This window comes from Squalius cephalus (assembly GCF_949319135.1).
Source record: "Squalius cephalus genome assembly, chromosome: 11".
Classification (NCBI taxonomy): Eukaryota; Metazoa; Chordata; class Actinopteri; order Cypriniformes; family Leuciscidae; genus Squalius; species Squalius cephalus.
This window is the reverse complement of record NC_137132.1, coordinates 27,708,304-27,734,725: the sequence shown is the minus strand read 5'-3', so window position 1 is coordinate 27,734,725 and position 26,422 is coordinate 27,708,304. Positions and strand designations below refer to the sequence as shown.

General features: G+C 38.8%; 1 protein-coding gene across 2 annotated transcripts in view; it reads left to right on the top strand.

Annotated features, from left to right (window-relative positions):
- Positions 1-7,679: 7,679 nt before the first annotated feature.
- The window catches only part of robo1 (roundabout, axon guidance receptor, homolog 1), a 285,299-nt gene continuing 266,556 nt past the window's right edge, over positions 7,680-26,422 (top strand). The window contains exon 1 of one of the 2 annotated variants that reach the window (XM_079886416.1): positions 7,680-7,954. The gene's annotated coding sequence lies outside the window, so the exon portion shown is untranslated. The remainder of the gene's footprint in view (positions 7,955-26,422) is intronic. The other variant, XM_079886417.1, reaches the window with a different exon arrangement.

Sequence of the window (26,422 nt, the reverse complement as noted above, 5' to 3'; positions counted from 1 at the left end):
ACAAAATCAAGCCACAACACAACGGAAATAAGCCACAACACAACAAAATCAAGCCACAACACAACGGAAATAAGCCACAACACAACGGAAACGAGCCACAACACAATGGAAATAAGCCACAACACAACGGAAATAAGCCACAACACAACGGAAACGAGCCACAACACAACGGAAATAAGCCACAACACAACGGAAATGAGCCACAACACAACGGAAACGAGCCACAACACAACGGAAATAAGCCACAACACAACGGAAATAAGCCACAACACAACAAAATCAAGCCACAACACAACGGAAACAAGCCACAACACAACGGAAATAAGCCACAACACAACAAAATCAAGCCACAACACAACGGAAATAAGCCACAACACAACAAAATCAAGCCACAACACAACGGAAATAAGCCACAACACAACGGAAACGAGCCACAACACAACGGAAACGAGCCACAACACAACGGAAATAAGCCACAACACAACAAAATCAAGCCACAACACAACGGAAACAAGCCACAACACAACGGAAATAAGCCACAACACAACGGAATCAAGCCACAACACAACGGAATCAAGCCACAACACAACGGAATCAAGCCACAACACAACGGAATCAAGCCACAACACAACAAAATCAAGCCACAACACAACGGAAATAAGCCACAACACAACGGAAACGAGCCACAACACAACGGAAACGAGCCACAACACAACGGAAATAAGCCACAACACAACGGAAATAAGCCACAACACAACAAAATCAAGCCACAACACAACGGAAACAAGCCACAACACAACGGAAATAAGCCACAACACAACGGAATCAAGCCACAACACAACGGAAATAAGCCACAACACAACAAAATCAAGCCACAACACAACGGAAATAAGCCACAACACAACGGAAACGAGCCACAACACAACGGAAACGAGCCACAACACAACGGAAATAAGCCACAACACAACAAAATCAAGCCACAACACAACGGAAACAAGCCACAACACAACGGAAATAAGCCACAACACAACGGAATCAAGCCACAACACAACGGAATCAAGCCACAACACAACGGAATCAAGCCACAACACAACGGAATCAAGCCACAACACAACAAAATCAAGCCACAACACAACGGAAATAAGCCACAACACAACGGAAACGAGCCACAACACAACGGAAACGAGCCACAACACAACGGAAATAAGCCACAACACAACGGAAATAAGCCACAACACAACAAAATCAAGCCACAACACAACGGAAACAAGCCACAACACAACGGAAATAAGCCACAACACAACGGAATCAAGCCACAACACAACAGAATCAAGCCACAACACAACGGAATCAAGCCACAACACAACGAAAACAAGCCACAACACAACGGAAACGAGCCACAACACAACGAAATCAAGCCACAACACAACGGAAACGAGCCACAACACAACGAAAACAAGCCACAACACAACGGAATCAAGCCACAACACAATGGAAACAAGTCACAGCGGAATCAAGCCACAACACAACGGAATCAAGCCACAACACAACGGAATTAAGCCACAACACAACGGAATTAAGCCACAACACAACGGAAACGAGCCACAACACAATGGAAACAAGCCAAGCCATAACACAACGGAATCAAGCCACAACACAACGGAATTAAGCCACAACACAACGGAATTAAGCCACAACGGAAACAAGCCAAGCCACAACACAACGAAATCAAGTCACAGCGGAATCAAGCCACAACACAACGGAAACAAGCCACAACACAACGGAATTAAGCCACAACACAACGGAATTAAGCCACAACACAACGGAAACAAGCCACAACACAACGGAAACAAGCCACAACACAATGAAATCAAGCCACAACACAACGGAATCAAGCCACAACACAACGGAAACAAGCCACAACACAACGAAATCAAGCCACAACACAACGGAAACGAGCCACAACACAACGAAAACAAGCCACAACACAACGGAAACGAGCCACAACACAACAAAATCAAGCCACAACACAACGGAATCAAGCCACAACACAACGGAATCAAGCCACAACACAACGAAATCAAGCTACAACACAACGGAATCAAGCCACAACACAACGGAAACGAGCCACAACACAACGAAAACAAGCCACAACACAACGGAATCAAGCCACAACACAACGAAATCAAGCCACAACACAACGGAATCAAGCCACAACAAAACAACAACAAGCCACAACAAAACAACAACAAGCCACAACACAACGGAAACAAGCCACAACAAAACAACAACAAGCCACAACACGACAAAATCAAGCCACAACACAATGGAAACAAGCCACAACACAACGGAATCAAGTCACAGCGGAATCAAGCCACAACACAACGGAATCAAGCCACAACACAACGGAAACAAGCCAAGCCATAACACAACGGAATCAAGCCACAACACAACGGAATTAAGCCACAACACAACGGAATTAAGCCACAACACAACGGAAACAAGCCAAGCCAAGCCACAACACAACGGATTCAAGCCACAACACAACGGAATTAAGCCACAACACAACGGAAACAAGCCACAACACAACGGAAACAAGCCACAACACAATGAAATCAAGCCACAACACAACGGAATCAAGCCACAACACAACGGAATTAAGCCACAACACAACGGAAACAAGCCACAACACAACGGAAACAAGCCACAACACAATGAAATCAAGCCACAACACAACGGAATCAAGCCACAACACAACGGAATCAAGCCACAACACAACGAAAACAAGCCACAACACAACGGAATCAAGCCACAACACAACGGAATCGAGCCACAACACAACGGAAACAAGCCAAGCCATAACACAACGGAATCAAGCCACAACACAACGGAATCGAGCCACAACACAACGGAAACGAGCCACAACACAACGAAAACAAGCCACAACACAACGGAATCAAGCCACAACACAACAGAATCGAGCCACAACACAACGGAAACAAGCCAAGCCATAACACAACGGAATTAAGCCACAACACAACGGAATCGAGCCACAACACAACGGAAACGAGCCACAACACAACGAAAACAAGCCACAACACAACGGAAACGAGCCACAACACAACGGAAACGAGCCACAACACAACGGAATCAAGCCACAACACAACGGAATCAAGCCACAACACAACGGAATCAAGCCACAACACAACGAAAACAAGCCACAACACAACGGAATCAAGCCACAACACAACGGAATCAAGCCACAACACAACGGAAACGAGCCACAACACAACGGAATCAAGCCACAACACAACGGAAACGAGCCACAACACAACGAAAACAAGCCACAACACAACGGAATCAAGCCACAACACAACGAAATCAAGCTACAACACAACGGAAACGAGCCACAACACAACGGAAACGAGCCACAACAAAATGAAAACGAGCCACAACAAAATGAAAACAAGCCACAACACGACGAAAGCAAGCCACAACACAACATGCTCCCGACCACTAAAGGGCTCTCGGAGCACGGTAAAGTGTTGTGGCTTTATTTTGTTGCGTTGTGGCTAATTTCCGTTGTGTTGTGGCTTTATTTCCGTTGTGTTGTGACTTTGTTTCGTTGTGTTGTGGCTTGATTTCATTCTGTTATGAACTTATGTTTGCTTTTTAAATTTTGTTGTGTTGTGCACTACTGGGCCACCATAAATCTACACAGACAGAACGCCACTAAAAAAGCTCTTGAGCCATGCAAAAGCAACCGTTTGAGAAACTTTCGTCTGAGTCGAATGAAAGAATGCTAACAGAGGACAGAAGTCAGTAAAATGCTGTGAAATTGTAAAGGTGTGACAGTCTCTCACCTGCTTATTACTTATTTCCTTTCAACCACAGAAGTGCCGTGAGTGGGATTTATCGAGCCTCTGCATGGATCAGAATTCTCATGAGAGAGAGGAGCCATTACAGTGCCAGTGTGTGAGGTGCTTCTGACTGATCCATTAAGGTTTGAACTCACACCATGATGTGAGATTTAATGAGACCTTCTACATGTCAGGGTCTGGGCCTTCCAGCAAAAGAACCTAGACGGGGATTAAAAAAAGAAATACAAAGCGCTAGAGGCAGAGAAGTTCACATTCGAGATGCAAATTCAACTGGGACGTCTGAATCGAAAAGCACAACCTGCTAATATCCGTAGTCTGTCGTCTAACTCTCAAGCGGTTCCACATTTGTCTAAGATTTCCCTGTTTTAAAATCAGATCTGACAATATTTCCATTTAATACCACAGTCTCCTTCTCCAGCTGGCAGAAGTGCAGTAAATGAAAGAAAGGCTTCTCATAGTCACATTACACTTTATCTTCAAAGTGCCGTGAGAGCCCAGATGGAAGAGATCTTGTATTTTGATTGAAATCATCTCATCTCGGCCCATCTGTTTGCTTCCAAGCTTCAACCTTCAGCATGTGTTGCCTTATGCTAAAAGGAAACTCAAAAAAGATTGTTGCAAAATAGTTCAGACTTCATGTTTTGCCAAATTTGAATATTTAAACTGACTCAACAAGGTTACATTTGGGAACCTAAGAATCAAAACACATGGATATCTTGCGTCCAGGTTGTTGTTAATCCAGAACTTTGGTGTCATCTCCATGGACACTCTCGGATGAAAGCCCATCGAGTCATCTGCAGTGAGAACTTATCCGTCTCACCCTCTCCCACTAACCAGCTGTCTAACTAACAGCATGAAGCCAGAATCATTTCCTTTTCTTTTCTTTTTCTTTTTTTTGCAATGCACTACATGAAGTTTTTAGATGGAAACTTTGTCCCTACAGAAAAGGCCAGGAAATGAGAATTGTGTCCCTGAATAAACTACGGGGGAAACCGTGCAAATATCAGCATGGTGACAACGTACCCTTTCTCTCTGAGCAATCCATTTCAATTGCTTAGATCTCTGATTTTGATAGCTATAGGGAGCATTTCAAAGCCTCAAAAAAAAAAAGAACAACAAATGTGTGTGGAAGTCCATTCTGACTGCTATTGTAATGCCCTTGACCACTGTTTTTTACCAACTGCTGTCTAGTACACCTGCCCGCTGCTCTGCCAGTCTGTTTGGCAGATTTTCCAATTGTTTACATGCATGCAAATCAGTTTTTTATGCATCCCAAATAACCTTTTGTTCACTCATAATCACACGACATCAATAACTGTCATCTGAAGCTTGAAGAAACAACTCACTTACAGCACATCAACTTCAAGACTGTTATTTTGTCCGGAATTATTTATTTATTGGGACTTTTATAGTTTTTTTCTGGCACTCTTTATTAGGCTCATCAAATTTCTCAGGAGAATCTTGCTTTGAGAGACACGGTATTACTGATATTCGCACTCATCCATCATTTCGGCTTGACAACGTGAAAACACAGAGACCTTGAAAGTAATTACTCAATAATGTAGTTACAGCTGCCTAATGTGAGGGACTCAAAACTGAAGCTCTGATGAAGGTTTTAATCACAGGCGAAGGGAGCGCTGCTCGCAGACTGACCTGCCTTTGGGGTCGCCAAACATTAGACGGGATGGAGTGTCTCTCTATATTGTCAGATGACTTGAGTGGCAGCGCATTGGAAACGACGGGCGTCCCTCCCAGTCCCTTTGGACGTGACCCCACTCCTACAACGGTCAGCCTTGGTAAATGTATGGCGTGGGTGGCTGGAGCACAAAGGTCTGTTTAATTCTGTGTGGATCGCTTGGTCCTGCCAATGAATGACAAGTCGGTGTTCCTAAATGCCAAGTATCTTTAAATGGGTTGACAAATAAACAACTTCATGTTGCGGACAAAGATATGTGGAAGTGTGAATGTTTGAATCGAGATTAATAACTTAAATGTCTGTTCATATTGCATGTTTGATTTAGGAGTCACGCTTCTAATTTCGGATCTCCACGCCTATGATTAATTACCCTGCACACCCACCTCAAAAGTGTCGAGTTTGGAAATAACACACCAAAATAAAGACCACTAGACCAGTAACCTGTACTTTCAATGTATGAGAAAGACCACATTATTTAATAAACAAAATTATAGAAATCCCAATTAATAAATCATTTTGATACTCAAGACAGTTCCAAAGAAGACACAATTCAAAATCACTGTCAAATCTTGAAGCTGATATAGTACAATGATTACGGACACTCGGGAATAACTAATATTCAATGCAGGAATATGGAAAATTTTACATCACAGGCAATAAAACCCACTTAACTGTGGCAAAATACATGTATTGTGTATTAACAATATATGTGATAAAAGATGTTTTGACAATAATATAGTTTACTAGAACAACTGTAGGGCATTTACGGTTGCCAAGCAATGTAGCAACTTCTATCAAATTCAACTGATGTGAGGTCATGTGCCAAATTTAGCTATTTTACAATGGATTTGAAAGTGGTTCGTTGAATCAGAATCTTTTTGGGGAAAATGTACAACTTCAATAAATGGATTACGAGGTCAATGAATGAATGAATTACTGAAAAAATTAGAAAATAAATAGGATGAATTTTAATGCAGACTTAAATAATGCAAACATGCTGGTGCACCTACAGTATTTCAGATAGCCTATTTAACTGCATAAACAACATAAGTCAAAACTTGTCTTTCTGAATAAAAAAAAAATAAAAAAAAATAACCTAGGACCTTTGTTTACAAAAGCAATAAATCACCCTTAATAAAACAACTTTAACTTCAGCAAAAACACATAGGCCTGGTTTCACAGACAGGGCTTAGATTAAGCCAGGATTAGGTGTTTTTAAATGTGCCTTAGAAAAGAAAAAAAGAAAAAACATTACTGATGTACATCTTGAGACAAAACAAAGGTTCTGACATATTTTAAGATACGTCAGTGCATGTTGCTTTCAGTTAAAACAGCTCAAACATGCATTTTAGTCTGGGACTAGGTAACCCTTACTTATCGCTTGACAGCACGTCAATGTTCAATTAACTGTTACATGTTATTCATAATAATCAGAATAAAAAAATCATCAACTGTGTAATTTGGTTCATTATCCGAACTGTTCGTTGTACATCCGAACTACTGATGAAACTGGGTAGCCCACGCCACCTGTAATCGATGGTCTTGTCTGCTAAATATTCGGCCTTACCTTTGTTGCGCGATAGGCCATAAAGGGAGGAATCCCCCGGCACAAGACGTTAGTTTGTAAACAATAACTTCATATTAGCTGGAGCAGAGCGTTTGATTGGACACATATCCGTCTAGTGCAAGATGAGTCATCAATATTGCAGCTACGTTTTTCCTTAAGGTAAATTTGGAGTAGACACTCGCATATTCTACATTTCCTCAGAGAGCAGACGAGACATGAACCAAAAGCCATAAAACTCTTATTTTGAATAACTATATTGGGATGTTTATATCCGAACTATCCTTTTTTTTATTTAGATTGTTTTACAGCTTCGAGTTTACATCTTATAGCCTATGACTGAGCTGTCACTGAAATTCTTTATAATTGATTGCACTTGTACTTTCGGGTAAATTAATAGTAAAAAGGATGAAAGGATGAAAACATATTCGGGATTTTATAATGCAATGCTCGCAGTGCAGTGACTGAAAGTTCAGTGGCGCTGCGGTTCAGCTTTAGGACCCGGGGAGGCAGAGCGCAGTGACAGCGCGTGGACAGATCTGCTTTACCGCACACGCACCGCATCAGCAGCGCGTGAGAGCGCGGCAAAAAGACACTATCCACCGGTACACTCCGGTGCTCGACTGGCTCTCTTTTTCCCTGTGTGGCTGAACTGCCATAAACTAAAGCTCACCTTGTTTCCCAGCGCATCTAAATAAATCCCAGCTGCTGACCATCCTTTGGAAAGTTACGCACGGCTCATTGGAGAGATGGAAGAGTAGTTGCACTTCTGTTCTTGGAATTATCAAACATCGTCTGTGATCAGGAAAGTGGGTAAGACATTCTCTTTTCATTATTGCGTTTTAAATCTTTGTGCACTGAAGCCTCTCAGTCAACCAGCAGAAAGAATGTCGTGTATTTTGTGTGATTTTCCAAAAACAAGTTTTATACAAAGTGTCCAATTCAGCCCAAAGGGCTTTGTGCATGGACGAACTTCCTATGGCCATGTATTGCATGCAACAGAGAGACAGTCTGGGCGAAAAAATATATTTTATAGAAGCTTGTGAAGTGCTGTAATGTGTTAGGATTTAAAGTATGTACCAGCCTTAAGAAGGATATGCTGATGGTTTCATGCTGGATTCAAGACTGTTCTGAGTACAAGTTCATTTTATTGAAAGAAAAGTGTGATTTTTTCATGGGAAATATTGCATGCAATAATTTGATCACGTAAAATGTGATATATATATACCCCGAGACAGTTGTGATTCTATTTGAAAGTCTTATAGCATCTACAGTGAAAGTGAACCACACAGTCTCTTTGGCCCTGAGATCAGAATTTTGCTTAGACTTGCATTGAGCAGAATGGACAGGGTGGACTGCTGAAACAGCGTACAATCACACAGCTTATTGGCGATCAGCCTTTTAACCCTCATGTTCTGTAATTTTTTCACATCTTTTCCTCTAAACTAATTAAACCCCAACAGACAGACATTATTGAAGCTTTAGCTTGCAGTTTCACCATAGGCATGGACTTTTCAGATTAGTAACTATGCTTATTATTTGGGCTTTAATCAATTTTAATCCATTCGAAAACTCAATGCAATTTTGGTCTCTGTGGGAGTAAAATATTTAACGCTTATTTAAATCATAAATTATCTTACTTATAAAATTATGAGTGTTAACCTGATATATAAGTATATTCAATTTTTTTAAGTTATTTAAACAGCACATTGCACTCATAAAAAAGGGAGCTGACTCTGGTGCTGAAAGCATGCATGTGTTCAACTCAATCAGAGAAAGCCTGATTTGAGGTTGAAATCTTGTTTATAGTCAGACCCTATCAAGTTTTAAGTTCGCAATCTGATACGTCAACCTATTTTCGAGCTATTAAAAGGGCCTTGGGGTCAGACAGAGCATGAGAACAGTCCTCATTGTGTTGAAGTGAGAGCCGTCCCCTGCTGAAAGTTTCAAAGAACAGCCAGGTGTGCTCGGAATACATAAATGTATTTTTAACGGGTACCGTCCTTCATAAATGTATGAAATGGAGAATACTTCCATGAATTAATCATCTCTCTCAACGTGCCGCGTTTGTTTAATCCAGTGATTGTAATACAGTCTTTTGTACTGTGCTGCGCTATGCCCAAGAGAAATCAACCCTTGTGGTTTTTTCAATAAAGCTGAAAATATTTCAAATTAGAAAAATGCATGACCTGGTACAGTTCATTGTATATGTAATCAAGCCTAAATTAAAATCGATGGCGAGAACGAGAAGACGTTGAGCTTTTCAGTTTGAAAGTCTTTTCCAATCACAGTGAATGAAAAGCATCTTCATCAAAGATCAACATTCATTTTCTTTGTAAGAGTATGAAACAATCCATGCTTTCAGAAAAAAAATAAAAAAAAATAAAAAGTGGAACAGATGCCACCAAAGTGATTGTAAAGCCTCTCATGACATTTTCGTGTGTGTGCATGTGTGAGCCACGCAAGACATGTCTCTAAGGTATTTGGGCTGTCAATTTGATCTCATTTAGCATTGTTATGCAGCCAGGTGCTGTAATTTAAAATTCAGCGTTCCAACACACTCTTCATTTGATGATAAAGTACTTTTTGGTGCCCTTTTTTTTTTTTTTTTGGTGCCTCTCTAGGGGTCCTTTGGCAGCCCAGTAAAGTGTGACTATTTTTAAGTCCTATGAATTGTATTACTCATGGGTTTCGATTAAAAACTGAATTTGAGGGTTCTGAGGGAAGCAGGTGGACCAGTGGTCTGTAAAATACTCTATTTCTTGCTTGTATCTGGGCTCTTTAGGTGGCTGGACCCATGCGTGACCTCCATAATGTCATGTGATTCCCCTCAGTGAGTTCTTCACTGGCATGCCAATTTCTAGACAGCGTTGCTCGACAGACAGTTCTGGACCAGAGCCAAAGTCGCTAGATTGCCATCTCTTCTTCTATCTCCTTTTTTTTTTTTTTTTTTTTCTACTGTGTGCAAGTCCGTGGGAGTTCTGACAGGAATTGCGTGACGGAACAGCCTTTGCTTGGCTGGTGGTGTTTGGAAATATAATTTTGCAATCTGACATACACAACGTGGCCAAAAGGATGTGGACACCCCATTATAATTGAACGATTTCATCTGGGTCCGTTAGTTCTAGATACATCTTAAGGCTATGTATGCAATAGCCACTCTGATGAAAATTTATTGGCCAATATTGTACAATATTTTTATTTTCATTTTGAGTAAATGTTGAATAATTTAGTTAATTTCAGCTAGTTTGTGTACAAGCTATCCTTGAATTTTGTTTTGTACTAAAATTTAAATTGAACTAATACAGCAGAATAATAATTTTGTGAAATATTATTACAATTAAAATGAATTTTATTTGAATATATTTTAAAATGTAATTTATTTCTGTGATCAAAGCTGAATTTTCAGCATTATTACTGCAATCTTTCTATGATGATTTGATTCTCAAGAAACATTTCTGATTATTATCAATGTTGAAAACAGTTGCTATTCTGTGTAAACAGTGATATTTTTTTATTTTTCTTTAATAAATAGAAAATTTAAAAGAACAAACTTTAAAATGCATACAAAATGCATTCATTTTGCTTAATGTAAAAGTCTTTACTGTAAATTTTGATAAATTTAATGCATCCTTTCAGAATAAAAGTATTCATTTATTTTACACGTAAGTTTAAAATATTTGAACTGACCCTCCAGAATGAGTTTTTTCAAGGCGACCATTATTTTAGAACGTTCCCCCTTAGTGTTTCCATGGCGACGTGTCACGCTGGTCATGTGATACACTGCAGCCAAAATAACACTGTATGATAGATGTATCGCTTTTATATTGTTTTTCCTTTTTTATTCAAAATATTCACAAACTTGCTTACCATGTCAACAACTATCTGATATTCCGATTCTCAAATACGTGTAAGTGAATGTTAGCCTGGCAAGCCAGACCTACATCAAGATGTTAGGTCTGGCAACTCACCATAGACACGGCTCAATCCGAGGGGCGGGATAAACGGCTGTCTTTCAAATTCCCTCGGCACGCAATAGGACAGCGCTTCAACCAACCAGAGCGTTTTCCCAACAGCGGAGCTTACGCTAGTTGATAGATTCAACTTTTGCCATATCTGGCCGGCAAAACTACGAACACATCTTCCTTTTTTAAAGAATGACTTAAGTGCCGTTCTTTGCTCTTTTCTCAAAGAAAAACTCCAAGTCCTCCAGAGTCGCGGCCAAAGCCGATTCGAAAGACTGTTCTCCAGCAGCAGCTCTTTCAAGTAGCAGGGAACCGTCGCGACTCTGTCGTCATTATGTTAAGCCCGCCCCTCCTACTCTATACACGATGTGATTGGCCTGACCCAATTTAGGTTTTTGCAGCTAGAAAGTCAATGGAGAGTTGCTAGACTACCCTGGCTGCAAAATACATTTTGCTGCCGCTAGGGTGCGTCTAGATTCCTAGGCTAAGTGAATGTGTGTTGTCGTTTAAAAACCTTTATAAATAATCTTGATCTTTATCTATAACGTGAGATGGGCGCCGCCATGTTTGTTTGCACCGCAGTTCAGAGAGTCCTGTCAGTCGGATTTACAGCACTTGAATTCATCAGTTTCTCCCGAAATACATGTAAGAAAGTGGCCAGTGAACTGTGAGAAGAATAGAGTAAACTTTATGGTTACGTCAATAAATACTGCAGAGAGAGAGAGAGAGAGAGAGAGAGAGGTGCCAATAGGCAGGTGGTGCTGGGGAGGTGGGTGGCTAGAATAAGAATTTGCATAGCATGCAGTGTTCGTGTATTTGTTTGGATGCGTCGTGGTTATAAAGGGAAGTAGTAATAGATATGTGAAATCGATTGGCTGTGGAAGTAACATAGAAACGACCAATCAGAACGCGAATTTAGTTTCGTGGCTGAGCTATTCATATCGGTCAACCACTACAGAACTTAATGTTGAAATGGTCACATAGCATCATGGATCTTTTACGGAAATGTTGATTTAAGCTGATTTGTCAGCTGAAGAAGTTGTAACATTGGTGAAAAAGCTCTGTATTGATTCTATGTATGAATAAAGTCATAATATAATGGTTGAAACAGGTGAAAATGCTCAGATGTAAGACATCTGCTGACAGAGTTAGATGTCTGCTGAGAGAGCCAAATTACAAGGTTTTTGCTGACACAATTGCTCCACACTGTTTACTAGCAAGCTTGTGACACAGGAGTCAAAAATCACAATTGTCTTTGTAGTGAAAATAAATATCCAATTGGACTAAAGTTTTAGCGTAATACCAAGTAAATGAAGAAATTAATCTGAAGATTTTCAAGTTAATTTCTGGCAAATGATATCACATGTAGATGAAGATGTGTATCGAATCATACACATAAAAGATGTAGATGCATGTAGTATTGGAAAAGGTAATCAGGCCATTTTCTGCAATTTGTTGCATTTCATGTGTACAAGTGGCTAATTATAGAGAATTATAGATAATTGTGTGTCATCAACTTTGTTGCAACAGTTCTTTCTATGTTGACAATGTTCATAAAGAAATAATTTACTCGTTGCATACACATATTCTGTGCACAAAACCAAATGAACCTCTAATTTTATGTTAATCTCACGTCCATAGCATGTGGTTTATGCCCATAAGTAGCTGGTTTGGGGATCAGGGGCTGGAAAGCAAGAGGTGGTTCTTGAGCGAAGGAGTGTGAACATGAATTGTATCATCGTTCAACACCTGTCTGCGCTTGCATCCACAGCCACACGGCCGCCATGCCCCTTGCCACTTCCGATCCGTTTCTGTTGCCCTTTTCTTGGATAAACGCGCGCAATCCAGAGAGGAACGCAACTCCAGCCCTCACGGCAAATCTGAAGCTTATCACTGAAATTGGATTTTAGCTTGGCCAATGGGGACGTGCTGATACAGTCTGGCCCTGGACCGTGGGGGTTAAATATCGTACAGTGTCTGAGGATTTAGAATTGGAAATGGAAATTTAGCAGTTCCACAAAAGCGGTGCGCACTGTATAGTCTGTTCCAAGGAAATGACTGGTTATCAGTGGACTTATCGTTGAACAACTGCAGACCTGAATAGCCTATGGCTGTTAATAAATCTCCATCTCTCTCTCTCTTTCTCTGCTCTTCGCTCGCTCTCTGTCTTTGGGGAATTGTGAAGATAGATTATTTGTTGCGCATGTGGATGTGATCAGATGTCCTCTGGGTAGGTTTGCTTGAATTGTTTCCTGTCTTGTAGTGCTGTCCGCAGGCAGCCACAATGTGTGTGTGTGACAGATGTCAGAGACCTGGTTCCGTGACCCTTGTGTAAGTGTGTAATCTAGTGGGAAGACCTGACAGGTCGTAGCCCTCACCCTGACGTAGAGAAGAGCCACACATTCTATCAAGACCTTAAACAAACTAACAGAATGTTACCTCAGTGTTCATTGTGAGAAATGAGCAGGAAGTTGTAGTTCAATAATACATGACTACACATTCTCCTACTTTCCCTTACCCTTGTCTCTCATGTCATTCTAAATGTTCACATAGTTAAAAACATTTGGGGTCGGTAAGATTTTTTAAAAAATGTTTTAAAAGAAGTCTCTTATTCTCACCAAGGCTGCATTTATTTGATCAAAAATGCAGTAAAAATAGTAAAATTGTGAAATATTATTGCCATTTTTAATATATTGGAAAATGAAATGTATTCCTGTGTTGCAAAGCTTTTCAGCATCATTACTCCAGTCTTCAGTGTCATATGATTATAATATGCTGATTTGATGCTCAAGATACGTTTCTATCATTATCAATGTTGCAAACAGTTGTGCTTCTTAATATTTTTTGTGGGAACCGTGATGAATAAAAAGTTCAAAAGAACAGCATTGTATTTGAAATATAATGTAAGTCTTTACTGTCACTTTTGACCAATATAATGCGTCCTTGCTCAATAAAAGATTTCTTTAAAAACAAATCTTACTGACCCCAAACTTCTTTGCCATCCAGATGGTTCATAGAATCAGTGAACACACAAAAAGAGAATGCATAGAGAAGGCTAAAAAGAACTATAAAGTGCATACTTTTCCTTTGCAATTCATGAATCAAATAGAGTTTATTATAGGCAGGTTTGACATAATGATGTCTTGTCACGAGACACATGAGAACCAATGATGCTTAACATTAATTAAGTCAAATGTAGCTTTATTACTTTAGTAGTCCATTTCAGAGCTTTGACAGAGAGGAAGAGAGCAACTTAAATCACAGAAAGCTATTATTTGACTTAGACTATAGTGCACAAGTCGTATGGCCCACTTTTTTGGATTATTTACTCCTTTTTTGAGCATACTCAAATAGTAAAGCATGACATGGGCTTCGATTCCCAATGAATGTATATAAAATGCATACCCTGAAAGCTAAATGCATAAATGTACATTTTAGCAGACATAGTCTCTATGAACTGTTATTGTATAGAAAAGAGCTTTCTAAAGCAGCTTACATGTTTGAAATGACATTGGGGAAATAAATAATGACAGAATTGTAATTACTGGGTGAATTATTCCTTTAACCTCACCGCTAACCATTGTAGAAATTAACATTTTTGAATGTCACATTATGAAATGCAATGCAATTAAATGAATAATTAATTAATTCAGAGGAATGAATTTAACGAATGCTCGTTATGTTTTTAATAGTTTATAAAATATATTCAACGCATATCGTTTGAATCCTCTAAGCTGACATATCCTAGTCATTATCCGCTTGTATTTTATTGTAGCCTTTGGCGGGGCCCACAGCATCACCGTGAGGGATGTGACTGCAAAGTCATCACACTAAGTATTGAGAATATCATAACAGCGTCAGCGGACACCCTACAAACATCAACGATTCAGAAAAAGAAGTCCCCATTTTTTTTTTTCATTTGTACCCTCAGCCGTGTGGTGTTTCATAATTTAGCAGGTTTTAATGTCATAAAACAGCTTGGGGCTCAGCGGGGGGTTGGGGAGATAATTGGGGTGTTTTTCATCTTCACTGGTTCTTAAATGTGCTTTTTAAGTCAGGACTTTTCCTGTGGCCCATGTGAAGTACAGCCAGCGCTTCTCATGTCGGTCTCTGGAGGGGAAGGGAAGGGGGTCACTTCAGTAGGTGCTTTTCTCTTTCTACAGTCAGGCACAGATTGAAAGAAGCCACTCTGACGTCTCTCATTCTGTCAGGCATTAAAAATGTCAGTTTTACCATAAAAATGGGGATTATTGTAATGCAGTTTCGGCACAATGAACTGTGCAGTTACGGACTAGTTGTGCGCGATGATGTTGAATGTTGCGAATATGCTTATAATTGCAAATAGAAATTTGCAATTGTAATCATTTTTATTATTTTAATATTTTCCTTGAGGTTCACTTATAATGTTAATAAAGTTTTTTTCCCCCAAAAAACGTCATTTACTGACAAAGCATTACATTTACAGACAAAGCAGATCAAATACAGTTAGCTGCTTCATCTTTCAACAAACGTTTCTTTGCGAACTCTCCGTTACACTGTGCTTCTTCTGAAGTCTGTACAAAGATGCGTAGTATGTCAGAAACTGAACATCTGTATACTGTATCCGGTGTAGACAGCATCAGTGATTATAATGGGTTCTATTCAGGGTTTGAAATTAACTTTTTCACTCACCGGCCAATTTGGCTACTAAATTGTTAAGTTACCGGCCATTCAGAACTTCTACTAGCAAAAAAAATTAAAAATAAATAATAATAATAAAATAAACTGGATTAAGTAAGTAACATCTTATATGTATATATATATTCCTCCCTTCCTCTTTCATCCTCATCCTTTTCACCAAAAATGTGTTTTAGGTGAACAGATCAAAGTACAAAGTACAAAGAACATAAAAAATGTAGGATGTTGGAAAATAACAAAATAAAGCTATTGCTTTAATGCAAATGAACAAACGCGCCGTTATTTGTTGGCAGAGTGACAGGCATGTTTAAGCAAGCCGGATATGAGCAGATTCTGTGCAATACGCTGTATTTCATATATCATGATGACTCACAAGTTGAGTATTTGCACTAAATCTGTGCAGATTTGAACTTCCCCAGCAAAGTGCATAAACATAATAAGTAACCTGCCAAATTGGCAAGTGATTTGACAGCGTTACCCACCACAGTTGATTTTTACCCGCACTTGGCGGGTTGGTGGATGTTAATTTCAAACCCTGGTTCTATTTGCTCTTGGTGCGATGCGACACTCGCATAAGGTGTGTGCAAGTGTCAGCTGTTAAGCGACTGAATGCCTGTGGGCGGGGCCTATGATGCGATGATGCGTTGATGTCTTCATATAGTCATATGGACATCATCACAAGTGGTTATAAGAATTACAAAAATCAACATTGTCATTGTGAAAATTAAAAAGGTTCTTTACAGACTCAAGGATGATATATGTTTTCAAAGCCTTTGTTTCAAAGGTTTTGACATTTTCTTAAATGAAGTAAAAAGGAACTTTATATCAGATGACAACATTCTAAAATTGGTATTACAGTGACTGTTTCTGGCTTTGTGAAGATGAAATGTACCCAGGAGACAAAGTAATAATACAGCATTATGAAGATTAACACCCTTAGAATGAAAATCGGACAAAAAAAAAAAGATAGATTATGTAATTTGTGTCTATAGGCATGTGGTTCGGCTCGTGTGCACTGTAGTAAAAGAAAGCGTATGTGCAAAGTGACATCGCCAACTACTTGTCTGTCATGCATAATACAGCGTTTTTAGCCGCTTTCACAGATCTGTGTGAATGAGGATCGTTTTGATAACGTTGTCATCTGTGCAAAGAAAAAACGCTTCTGTTTTTAGCACATCGTTGTCATGTAAACGTACCCTCAAACTATTAACTTGCAGGATGTTTTAATGGTACAAAAACCTCATATATGTCAAAAGACCAAGGCAAATGTGACCCCTTTAATGAATTAGGCCTATGTGGTTGCTGGCATGTTCTGGGTGGTTGCTAGGTGGTTTCTTACAGGACCACCCCCAAGTCTCTATATACGACTTGGGACCCTCCTTAAATGCACATTTATTTGATGTTGTTCACCGGTTTTAGTAAATTAATAGTGAAAGTCATATTCACAGCACAATCAGAGTTTGACAAAAACAGATTTTTCTCATGGCTGCTTCTTGCAGAACAGCTTATGTTTGTACTGCTATGTGTCATTTCTGAGAGCAAAATGAATGCGAACTCCTTTGTGCATGTGTGCGCCGTCTGCAGTGGTTCGTGCTTCACGCCACAGTTCATGTGTCAAACAGGGCTAGACAGCATTTCTACCAGGGTTGTGTGTGCATTCGAATTGAGAGTGCCTTTTAAATTCCAATTCAGTTCCTGAATTTGAACTTGGATAGCAGAACTGTGTTTGAATGTAAAGAAGCAGAATTAAAAAGAATGGAAATTCAAAGAAATTCAACCTTAATTTTTAACTAGATGAAATCCTTTTATTAGCTTGATGAAACCATGTGTGAAACTTTAAAATGGCCTCACTTAGATAGATAGACAGACAGATATACAGATGGACACAAAGGATAGATGGATGGATGAATGATGGATAGATTGATCGATTGCTCTTCCTGTCATTCCAGTACAACTTCCTGTGGGGTGTGGCCAATTGAAATTAAATAAATGAATTGAAAAGGGACCAATTATTTAATTAGAATGCCGTTTCCAACTAACTGTTAACATAGGTGACAGAAATAAACTATAATTATATTCAGTCACAACTTCGATTGGTAGAAATATTGATTTATACAGGTTTATCAGTAATATCAGTTGGTTATTATTGGCAGTCCCATAATTTCCAGCCATCCATACCCAAATGTATCCCCATTACATTTTTGTATGCCAGACTTTACTCTTTGGCTTAGAGTAAATATTTGCTCATCAACTTTGCCTTTCTTATAATTAATGGAAAACACAATGAATACACAAAAGCTCTGCCAACTGGCGCTCATGAATTTCCTAACTGCTGCAATAACAATCAACTGTCATAATAGCAATGCACCAAACATTAACTCCGAATTATAATGACAAACACTGTTTTCCAAATCCTAACTAGCCTCGCTGCCAGTAGGAGACACTTTGGTTAGTCAATGTGCCAGTTTGTAGTGCAAATGACATAGCGGTCTAGTTCTGGGATTTTTTTTTCCAGTTTGTTGGCATGGAAACTAGTTTCTACAAAGCCTTCAAACATTGCATACTGGGTTTTGCGGTCACTTGCTTCTTTATAACTCACTTGCATGTTTTGGTTGGATATCATTTACTGTTCACCAATGGCTCAGTTCGGGCTCTGGCTGCCAATTGGATCTCCATGTAAATTTCTGCTCCCAAATCTTATCAAAACTCTGTTAGGCTGCATGCTGCCAGGTTGGCGTTTTTAAAATTAGACTCGCAGTGATGCTTCAGCTCTTCAAGACACACATGCGCAGTCACATGCTAACACGGCCGCGGCAGTGAATCACAGTTTTATTTGAGACAATAGAGTTTGATGTGACAGGTGTACTGTGCAAACCCGTAAGTCATCCATCAAATCCAAACCAGTCAATGCAACCCTTTCTTCAAGGTCAGCAATATTTAAAGCACAGCCAGCAGTCAGAAGAGAACATTATTTAGCTGTTGAGTTTAACAGGTACAGCAGTATTAGTAACACATTGAAGTACTTCATTAACTTGCATAGAATTGTCCTTAACTGTCCTTTTTGTAATATTCTAGCAAATGATTTGAAATGTTTGCATGCACCAACAACATTTATGTGAATTTTGTGCATGGACTCAGAGCAAGTCCACAAACATCCATATATGTTGGGACAGAATCCCCAATAAAGGTTTTCATGGGAAATGCTTGATCCTGATTGGTCAAAAGCAAAATTCTGATCAAACATTTTTATTTTTATTCAGCAAGGTTGCATTAAAGAAATCAAAAGTAACAGTAAAGACATTTATAATGTTACAAAATAGTTCTGTTTCAAGTAAACTTTCTATTCATTAAAGAATCCTGAAAAAAATGCATTATGGTTTCCACAACAATATTAATCAGCAAAACTTTTATAAATATAACAATAAGAAATGTCTTGAGCAGCAAATCATCATATTAGAATGATTTCTGAAGGATCATGTGACAATGAAGACTGGAGTAAAGATGCTGAAAAATCAGCTTTGCATCTCAGGAATAAATTACATTTCAAAATTCAAATAGAAAATGGTCTTGTCGTCATAGATAAAGATCACTAGCTTGATGTAGAAGAATGAGATTTAGTGCTTTTGTAAAAGACCAAGCATAAGACAAGAGAAGATGAATTGAGGAGCATGCATTGAGATCAGAGCGAATATGGGTCCTTAGGTTATTGATGCAACGTGTCAATAGTTACTGATTGACTTGGAAATTGTTCTCAGGCCATTTGCATGTGAGTTTAAATCAGAGACTAACAAAGAACAAAGGTTTGGGTTAAAGGTCAGGTCAGGATTGTGGGTGGAATTGTTATTCCATCCATCTTTTTCTCAGGCACAAAGATGGTGTCCCGGACACTTCCAATATTTCGCCTTTCTCACTTAATGGCACATCATATGACACTTGCTACTCAAAATTTGTCATTATAATGAATGTTCCTCTGTCTGACAAATAGTTCATTGCCCTGAGGTTCTGGACAGACGTCAATTTCTGTTTGTTAATGGTTGGTTTTAATGTCCCCCCTCTGTCTCTCTCCTCTCAGAGTGAGTTGATGGGACCATCCTGCCATTTGTCTTTAATTACCCCCGGTGTACATCACCCAACATATCCCAGCAGGCTCTGACAGGGATTCTATTATTTTACTACTGGCCTCAAGACAGCGCTGGGTTTTTGAGCGACACCTCTGTAAACAGTCCAGTTGTGACTCTGGTTGCCAGACTTTTTGACTTGCGACATTTAGTCTGGCCCTGTATGCAGCTTATTCTGGCCAAGAGACTGTCTGGCCGGCATGTGAAGTGGTAGCTTTGCTTTTACAAGCCATTTAGAGGCAGGTTTATTCCAACTGGATTAAATACCAGCATTGAAAAATGAATGCTTCAGTAGTCTTCAGGAACAGCTTTAAAGGAAATGCCAAACAAAATAGCTTTACGATCTATTTCATATTCGGTGATTGCTGAAAAGTGATCCCATGTGTATTTGTATGTATTTTTACATAAAGTGTTACAAATTAAAAAATTGCCACCTCAAGATGCTTTACGACACGTTGGCTATCGTCAAAGATTGCGACATGCCGTGTTTTGGGCGATGTGTGCATTTGAATGAGAAATGCGAGCCTTCACGAAGTGGATCGGGATAAGATTTTCAGCAATTAATTACTTAAATTCTGCTCTGTACCTCAGATAAAACTATTAGGTTACACTTTATTTTAGGTGTCATTGTTACAGTGTAATTAGAGTAATATTAATTAACTACATGTACTTACTATAGGGTTAGGGAAGGATTAGGATTTGGTCGACGGTTAGTTGCATGTAATTATGCATAATTTACTGTTATTACTATGGTAAGTACATGTAACAAATGTAACAAGGACGCTGTAAAATAAAGTGTTACCAACTATTATATACCACCAGAGTGGCATGGACCGTAATTTATATTTTATTATTTGAATTTGATTTGACATCAGTGTTATTTTAGTTTTATGTATATACTATTATAGTTTTTTATTACTATTTTGAATTAGCTTTGTTTAATTTTAGTTTAAGGTTTAGTAATTTTTAGTTTTTACATTGTTCTATCATTTATTTTAGTTTTCTAGTTTAGTAATTTTAGTACTTCAACTTATTTTCAGTAAGTTGCCAAAGCAGCATTTTTCAATGTTTGTTTTTTAGGGTAAAGTTTTTCTTTTTAAATGTAATATTTTATTTCATTTCAGCTTTATTTCAATAAATAAAAAGTATTTTTAATAGTTCATTTTTTTCTCTGTTTGACGTCCACTGACTAGTTGATCGAAACAGTCATTGCTTGATTCTGGTACTTGATCACAACTGTTTTTGCATAAAGTCAGTCAATTTTTCCATGCATTATGCAGTTACAGTATGGGTGGTGTATGAAATGAAGCCGCACCTTCATCCAAACCACGCCCCCAAAAGCCACACCCTCAACCAGTCTTCCAAAGGAAGTGTCCCGCCATAGACGCCCAAGGTCAGCATTCACCTTGAAGCCATTACCGACGTCCCACCCTCCCCCAGGTTCTTTACAACAAAAAGATTCCTTTCATCCACAACATACTTTAGCAAAGCCCTCCGCCTCCTGTGATGCTTGCAATATTTCCTGCCATGCTCTATTAGGCCCCTTAATGTAGTATTATAACAAACACAACTGAGATTGGCTACACCGGACCCCCATCCGTCTGCCCACGTGTCAGCGAGTCAGAGTCAAACTAAGACGGATGGAGGCCTGCCTCCACCCCAGCTCCTGACCAATGCCTTGGGGCTTCTCCACTTATTGAAATGACCTAATGTAGATTCAGACTCAACGGGGAGGGATATCTATCTATATCAAACTGCAGGAGACAGAAATGTGAGTGTGTGTGTGTGGCGGCTTGTTGAGGAAAGAGTTGGGTTGCTGATGTGTCTGTGTAATGGAAAGCAAAAGAGAAATAACCTGGTGGAACATTAAGCAGGACTCTCGCCTCTGGACACGTCAAATGCACTCACTGAGAACTGGACGTAAGGAGAGATGTGAAGAATGAAGGGGGCAGAGGTCATGCAATGTATATCTGTAACACTATGGGTCATTTCATTCCATATCTTTTATATTGATATGTTTTTTTGCTCATGTCGTCGTAGAAATAAATGGCCACATGAAAACGTACATGTTTTTGCCCTGTTTTGTATTGCCGATGGAGATTGAAGATGTTTGTTTTGTTGCTTTTTGTTGTTTTTCATTGAACAGTTTTTGACTGTCTGAAAGAACTCTATAATAATATTAACAACAGCAGCAATAACAAAAGTCTTGCAGTTTGCAGTGTGTCTTGTATATAGGAAATCGAGGTGCATTGATCTGTGGTGGCGTTTTTAATCGTGTTTCAAATTGATTGTTTCATTCATTTTGTATCAATTCAATGTGACCCTCTAAGGTTGCATTTGGAAATAAGTCATAACAAAGTTTCCTGAAGATATCTATATATTTGATTTTGTATTCTGATGAGTGGTTCATTAAGGTCTTATTCAAACATTTGATGCATCCATGTAGTATATGTGATGTTCATTGTTTAATTAATAGCCTTTTTTTATTGTTAAAGCAACTACACCAGCAAAACGGTGAATATTTGGGAATGGGATCCGGTTTATGAGAAATCCGTGCTGAGAAATGAATTGAGAACACAAAAGGAGATCAAAATTGATTTTTTAAAATGGGAATTTAAGTCACAAATTTATTGATTGAAAACCACAGTTGGCCAAGACGAAAACATTTGTTTCAACCAAAGCTTAAATGAAATGTAAGTTCTGTTATTTATTCCAAACCCATACTTTCTTTCTTCTCTGGAGATTTTTTGGAGAATGTTGCAGGCTGTTTTTCACTGAAAAGGGACCAAAAAAGCAGAAAAGGGACCAAAAAAAACATCTCATACGTTATATTTTTAAGTCTTCAGAAGCAATACAATATCTTTATACAAGGAACAGATCAGAATTTAACTTGTAAACATATTCTTGCTTGCTTATGACAAGTACACTCTTAAAAATAAAGGTTCTTTATTATCATTGATGGTTCCATAGGGACTTTCGCACCAGAAGGACATTTTCACAGTTGCTATAACTATTGGTGGTAGTACCTGTGTTTGGCGTGCTCGCACTGTAGAAACTGGGAATAATTTTAGTTCTAGGAGCGCCTTTTGGGGACTAAATTATCTCCTACTTCAGAGTAGGGTCAAACCCAGCACAATAGTGACTACTAGTGACGTAAGTGTATGTTGATTGCCCGAATGCATACCAATAGAAACACCGGCATCCGCCATTTTTAAAACGCTGTGCAAACACACAGTTTGCATATTCTTACTCCATGGACTAACTACACGGACATGGAAAACAGCGATACGTGGGTCAACGCCGAAGTCTAGGCACTTCTCAACCTTTATGCTACGGAGTTGTTGGCGTTGATGCCGTGTTTAACCCTTAAACGGATACCTCGGGTCTTTAGTGACCCAGGACGTCATTCACTACCCTCCTCCTCACTTATTTTTTAAAGTTATACATCAACCTTTTTAGTATTCCTCAATCAATTCATTATAAACAATATAACAAGAAAAAAATAACAAAATTATTAAATGAATGCCTGTTTTCCTATTCATTTTTTGTCAAAATTGTATAGGGTCGCTAACGACCCGAGGTGTGTAACAGTGCAAGTATTTTTTTTTCTGCAGAACAACAATTGAATCTTTGATGACTGAATAAGTGCAATTCACCTTTATTCCACAAGGTGGCAATGTCTGAAACACAATGATGAAGTGACGTTTCACTCATAGTTACCGCAGGCAGAAAACAAAAGAATAGGAAGTATCATCAGCAAAACTTGAAATGACTCAGTGATTTACTGCAGAAAAAAGTACTGAACGCGATCAAATATTAGTGTCACTGTCACTTGATGGTGGATCTGATGAAGAAAAATATGAGCCAGATGCTGAATGTACTGGGAAATGAGCTCTGACGAGGACAGTGATGATGGTATAAAACATCTGCTCAAACTGAACCCTTCCAAGCTCCAAAATATGCTTTATTTTATTCTTCTGTAATTGTTACTCTGATATCAGGAGAGTTTTAGAGATCCATCCGTGTAATAATGATTGGCAAAACATTCATGCATTTAAGGGTTAAATGATGTAAACTGAGTCCCTTTAACTACCCAGTGCTAAAGCCCCTCATTTAGAACCTGAAATATTTAGAACCATTGCACAAAGGGTTCTTTAGATCATTGAAATGTTCTTCACAAGAAAATGGTTCTTTTAAGAACTGTTTACTGAAAGGTCTTTTTTGGGGTACACAAATGGTTCTTCTATGGCATCACTCCCTTTAAAACCTTTATTTTTAAGAGTGTATTCCATCTGATTTTGTGTTCTACGGAAGAAAGAAAGGTGTGGAATGACTCGTGGGTGAAGAACTTATGAATTTTGTGAATTCATTTCTTTTTTCAAGCCCCTTTTCTGATTCAGTTCATGTTTTAAATCCATAGACATTTTCTATCAGTTGTCTTGAAATGCTATTCACACTTCATCTGCAGTTTTTTTACTCCAAGCCACCTATAGACTCTCTCTACATGAATTATGTACAATGATCTCAAAAAGAGGGAAAAGGTGCATGTGTAGGCTCAAATATCCTTGACCCTTGCTCCCAGATCTCTTCTTCCATACTAATCTGGTTTTCTTGGACCTGCTCTGTGACCCAAACCTTGCAGTGCAACCTCATACAACTCTTATTAATATCAGAAACGCCTTGAAATCTATTTTTAAAAAACACACAGACATATGAAAGACCAGGATTTCATACAAATAAGTTGAATATACAATAGAGAATGACTTGAAATCTGCCCTCTCTTGACTCCTAGCTTTTCGTTTTACTCCAAGTTTTCCGTGGTCTTCTCAAAAAAAAAAGCGGTCACATCCACGGGCGGTCTCCTCTGATTATTCTTTGTATTTCGAAAGCGACGTGACGTGATTCAGACGTGATTCATTTTCCACACAAATGCGGCGAGTTACTCACTATCTTGGCTCAATAACCTGCAACTAATAAGCCAATTTATGATAATATACCATCAGTGTACACCAGCGGAAAGTTAATGTTGGCCTTGGAGCGAAATATTGCGAGAGTTCAGGTGTGACTGCGGGCTTTGTTTATAAACGCAGATATGCAAATCAGGCTGTTGTTTTCCTTTGTATTATTGCTCGTCAGGAACGATTACGTGGGAGACTAGAATGGCAAGTACACTCTTCCTCTCTCAGGTGCTTTTAATGAGGATGCAACACTTGATCTGATAGAGAGTGTTTAATTTAGAAAAGGGCTGTTTAGATGTTTCAAGCTGTTTGCAAGCTGCCTGAATGAGGTTTTAAAACAAGGATATCACCATTTTTGAAGCCAAAAAGCAAAGTAAATATAACCAAAACTGTTCTGTTCTCTATTATTCTACATCTGCTAAAATAATTATATGTTTGTCAACTGTACACCAGCTTTCTAATTAGCTGAGGCTTATGGGAGTTGTAATCTAAATATCTGGTGTTATTAAAATGCATTAGCTTTAATTAAGCTTGTGTGATACTGCTTACTGATACCGATAGTGCGATGTCATTTATTTGTGAATAATCCGGCGAATTCATTTGAGGAGATTAGCGAATCAGTCTATCTGTGGTAATTACGGTGTATGTACGATATGTTTAATTGTCGGGGCTGAGCTGATGTTCACTGTGACATTTCCCTTAGGATTTAGGGCGCGGGGTTCGGCTCTGGCAATCAAGCAAAATTGACAGTCAACCAAAGACTGTACATGCATAAAAGTGTCTGTTAGGAATCTGATGGTATTCAGGGTGTTAAAGTACTCTGACAGTGAAGGCTGAAATAATCCTGAAAAATTCTGTCCTCTTTTACACGCCCTCATGACTTTTCAATCCTGTATGCCTTTCTTTCTTCTGTGAAACACAAAAGGAGACATTTAGCATAATTTTCTTTTTTCAAAAAGGACAAAAAAAAAAAGCTCTATAAAAACATCATGGAGTCCATATGACTCATACACTATAATTCAGGTCTTCAGGTGTTTGTAAAGCACGTCAGAACACTTAAAATACAGTCATATAGACTACTTTTATGGTGCTTTTTTTGTCATTTTAGAGCTGAAACACATCCATCCCCATTCAATTTAATGGGAAATCCTTTACAGTTTTTTTTAAAGAAAATAAAGAAAGTAAATGATGATTAAATTTAGATTTTTTTTTTGTGAGCTTTTTCTTTATAGTGATGTCTGAATGTTTTATATTTCAGCAGCACAAAGTTAAAGGTGCAGTAAGAGATTTCTGAGTGCTTTCTGTTGAAAGTAGATCGGACCGAGCAGCACAATACACTTGTAGCCAATCAGCAGTAGGGGGCGTGTCCACTCATGATGGGGGAGGAGAGAGTTAGCCAATCAGCAGTTGGGGGTGTGTCCACTCATGATGCGGGAGGAGAGAGAGAGTAAGCAAGAGGGAGATTTGAAGAAAGACTGTAGAAAGAGAGATGGCTGAGAGACATTACAAAAGAGAAAAAAAAAAGAGGATTATAATCAGGCAAGAGCTTTAGGACCCGCATTA